Source organism: Anastrepha ludens, chromosome X, assembly GCF_028408465.1.
Source record: "Anastrepha ludens isolate Willacy chromosome X, idAnaLude1.1, whole genome shotgun sequence".
Classification (NCBI taxonomy): Eukaryota; Metazoa; Arthropoda; class Insecta; order Diptera; family Tephritidae; genus Anastrepha; species Anastrepha ludens.
The window spans coordinates 13,185,145-13,189,796 of NC_071503.1; positions in this window are offsets into that span (position 1 = coordinate 13,185,145).

Here is a 4,652-nt window from a genome sequence, read left to right on the forward strand (position 1 = left end):
TTCACTGAAATCATCTGTTCAAAATCAGAGTAGTAGCAAGAGCAGAGCAATGTTTTCGGTAATATTGCTGCTACAAAGTAGTTAATGCACACCCTGATAACAACACAACAGATTCGACAACAAGAAGAAGACCGATTGGTTTTATAAACACCAGGTGGTTCAAGTTTTGTGGTTCGATAAGAGAGGGCATTGCTACTAGCCTATACTTTTTATTAGTACACTCTTCGTATGAACGTACGTGAAGTTTCATTTCTTCTTCCTCTTCCTCTTCTTCTTCTTCTTTATTATAGGATTAAATCCTCTTCATCAATAATTTTATAAAATAAATACAATTTGTTCGGTAATAATAAATAAAACAGAAGTAAAAATAGTCCAACACTTATTCCAGCGTTTCGGAAAGCGCCCAGGTGGTCTCGTAGTCCTCGGTTTCCCGTCATTGCAGATTTAGCCATTCTACTGTCAGGCATGCGTAGCACGTGATTTTTCCACACCCTTCTTCGTCTTCGGCTCCACCTGACAATGTTTTGCATCTCACATATCTCTCTAATATCATCGTTTCGCATACGATTTCTGAGAGTATGTCCTATGGCTGATCGCAATGTTGCCGTCTCAACCTTGACCATTGCTTGTTGCTTTGCAGTTATATCTGCTCGGGTTTCAACTGCATAGGTGAGTACTGGTCGAACACATGTTTCATTGATTCGGACTTTGCCTTTTAAGTTTAAATACATACTACGTTTTGGCTACATCATCCGCTGAAGGTCGTCTTCGTTGTCCGACATTGTAACTGCATCATCGGCGTAGCACATTATCTTGATTTCATTTCCCAGCAAATATACATAATCGTCCATAATAAAATTGAATAGTATAGAGCTTAAGCTTCTGCCTTGTCTTTTTCCTGTGGCCACTGGTATTAGGGTTGATATTGCATTATTAGTCTAGACGGAAGTGGTGTTTTCGGTGTTGAGATTCCTAATTTCTGCGAGGATATTGTTGTCAATGTTGCAATTTTCGAGAATTTTTATTACATCTTTAAGCAAAACCCTGTCAAAAGCTTTTGTCAGATAGCTAAACCATAAAAAAGCTGTTTTTTTATATTCAATAGACTTTTCGACGCGTTAGTGCCTTAAAGGTGGCATCTACTGTCTATCTGCTTCGTCTGAATCCTTGTTGCTCTTCTGCAATGCTAGTATTCTAGTAAAAAGTTTTAGCACGGAGCTAAGCAAGGTAATTCCCCTATAGTTGTCTAGCAGTTTCTTATTGCCCTTTTTGAAGATAGGAATCGAGTAGCTGTGCTTTCATGGGGTTATTTTGCAACCCTTCCAGATTCTCACTTCAGGGATTGAATTCATAAATTGAATTCTCTAATATAAGAAGACCATTTTGTTTCAAAAGATAATAACTTCAAAAAAGTTTATAAAATATAAGTAACACGAAAGTTTATATGAAACTTTGACTAAATGTTGACTAAAGCTATGACATTAATTATGACGCCGGTAATCATCAAGACCAATGTATCATAGATGGTAGAAATATGTTTTATGGAGAAATAAAAACAATTAGAGATAAAATAAATTCTTTGATTCCAGTATATAGCGCTAGGAAAAAACGGGGCTAATATTGTAGGCACGACTTGCAAGTGATTATTTTGACTTATAGACGAAGATCACAGAACATGTATTAAACTATTAAGGAGGATGGTTCCATGTGTAGGTTGAAGTTGCTGATCGCCATTCACTTGGGAGTGGCCAGGACGATCCTTCTGCGTATGGTTCAAGCAACTCACAACTCCCGGGATTAGCCCAAGGGTGGTTGATGGTTAAGGCCGATCTCGGGCAGTGCAAGCAAAATGGTGGGCTGGAACGCAGTAGTAGATACGAGTGTGTGCCGATTATATGCCCTAGGCGTAAGCGGACGTAAGCTTTGACGTTATTGCAACGACAGCTTGCTGGATCGTTTGGTGTTGTCCTGTATATGCGATGCGATGTAAAGTTGTATATGTCTTTTTTTGTGATATATTCGAAAGTTATAAGGGGTTGGTTTGAGGAAAGCTTTACTCCTTCGTTCGCCAGTTCATTTCCTTTGATGTCCGCATGTCCGGGTACCCACACAAGTTTCACATGATTGCCGTTAACAATCAGTTTGCCTCAAATGCAGGGCTTTAAGTAAAATTTGTTCTTTCTGTTCATTATGGAGTGCAGGTTTACTATCGGTGCACATTGCGGCTTTTAAATTGTTATAATACTTTCTGCGAAGATGATTGCGTTGAAGATTGCTGCAGCTTCTGCTGTGTAGACGGAAGCATAGCTCGGAAGTATACCTGCTGTGGTTGTGTCCCCATATGAATCAACAACTGTTGGTTTTTGAACCATCCGTAAAAATCAAGCATCATTCGGGAGGGAGAGCATTAGTGGGCTCCGTACAAAGTTGTTGGTTCACTGTCGAACTTGTACTGCTCTTCGTGTGCTTCTCTAAATTTAATAGGAATTGAGATTTTGTTATCTTCATGGACGGAGACAATTCGTTTTGGCGAAGAGAAGGATAAAGGATACCGAGTTCCCTGGCGTATACGATGCAGATTAAAATTCCCGACTTGCGTCTGGGAAGTTTTTTCGGATGCAGCTCGGATAATAATATACATTCTCATAAAGTTTGTTTTTATGGCAAAGGAAAAGCTTGGGTTTAAGTCTCTCTTTACGTAAAGTCCATATTGTTCTTTGATCGTGGGTAGGCCGGCTTTCACTCGTTTATATTTTATTGGTGATGTAGGGAAACCGCGAATACTTCTTCTTACAGCCATGTAATATGGGGAGTAAAGCAGTTTGATGGTACTTTTAGCGCAGTTACCATAGGTTGGGAATTCATAATCTAAAGGGTTTTTCAATTGGCGCGGGTCGATTTTGGCGCCCTGTGGCAGCCATTTTGTTTTGGCGACATCTGTCAAATCTTTTGTTCATTATTCAGTTGTTTATGCCAAATCATCATGGCAAGTTACACGATTGAACAGCACGTTCAAATGATAAAACTTTATTATCAAAATGAGTGTTCATTAACGCAAACGTTGCGCGCATTGCGCCCATTTTTCGGTAGACGTGGTGGCCCTTCGAACGCCATTTTATTCCACAGCAAACGACATTTTATTCCATTTCAACATTTACCCGCCCTTATTGAAAACCCCTATATCTTGGATAGCACTAGTGCTTTCGTTGTATTAGCTAACGTAGAATAGTTGATTAAACAATGTTTGGATGATAGATATTCAATAATGTTTAATCTGGAAGTCAGTTGTTTTCTTAGATATGAACAGTGTTCTCTGAAAGTTAATTTTTATCGAAAATTACACCCAAAACCTTTAGGCTATCCGTATTTAATATTTTAGTATTATTATAAACTAGTGTGAAGTAGTTACATTTGTGTTTACGGCAAATATGAAAATTCTTGCATCTGTTTATATTAACATTCGCGCCCGAAGATATGGATCAGAAACTTAAATCAGCAAGTATATTAGTGAAGCCTTGTTTAACAATATTCTGGTTACTTATTTTGGAATACAACAATAGATCACCTGCATAGCATATATACGAAAAATTTCTATACTTATCTTATTAATTTCATTCAAAGCAGCTATGAACAAAACCACAGAAAGTGGAGAGCCTTGAGGGATACCATTGTATAAAGAAAATAGTTCGGAGCATGTGTTGTTTACTTTGGAAACAAATCTACGATTGGTGAGAAAAGCATGGACTATTTTAAGTATTTTACAACCAAGGTTCCATAGCTTCAATTGACGTAAAATGACGAGAGCCCCGACTTTCTTTCTCAAAGTCAATGCTTAGAGTTGAGAGGTGACTTCTGCTAGAGAGAGCAATGGAGGCGTGGTGTTCAAGAAGAAGTAGTGCGTGAATTGTGTTTTACCCCTCTTTGAAAGCTAGTTGTTGTGGACTTATGAAATCGTTGTTTGAAATATGTCGAGAGATGCGTTAGGCTATTTTTTCAAAAACTTTACCTAAACAGCTGAGTAGTGAAATTCGTCTGAAGTCTGATACTTCTATTGCTGGGTTGCTGGTTTTTTGAATGAGGATAATGACGGCGTTTTTCCAGGTTTGTGGATATATGCCTTGGTATAAAATGTTATTGTACATGTCAATTCATCTGACATTAGGCTCCGCTGTGTTGCAGCATGGGGCAGAATATTCTGTCGGCCCCTGCAGTTTTTCCAGATAGGGAGGACAGTATAAACTCTAACTTATCTAACTCTATTTTGCAATCTGTGACGTTTTGATATGGATTAGGGCTATTAAAGTTATAGTTCAGATATTTGCTTTTTCTAAAATGAAGGGGGTATGGAAATTTGAATCCTGCGAGAATTCAGACCAATAGGTTCCGAAATGGTTAGCCAGTTCTTTTGGGCTTGTGATTAGTCCAGAGTGGCTACATAAGGAGATTGATGGCCGTTGGGGGTAAATACCAGACAATTTTTAAATTTCGGTCCATTCTTTTTTGGGGTTTGTCTTATGATTAATTGACTCAGAGTACTTATTTAGGCTATCCCTTTTAGCTTGTTTCGATTTTTTACGGAACAAGGCGTTAACTTTTTTGTACATTATTAAATTGGTGTAAATGCACAAGATATTTATATTCCGTCCAGTAAG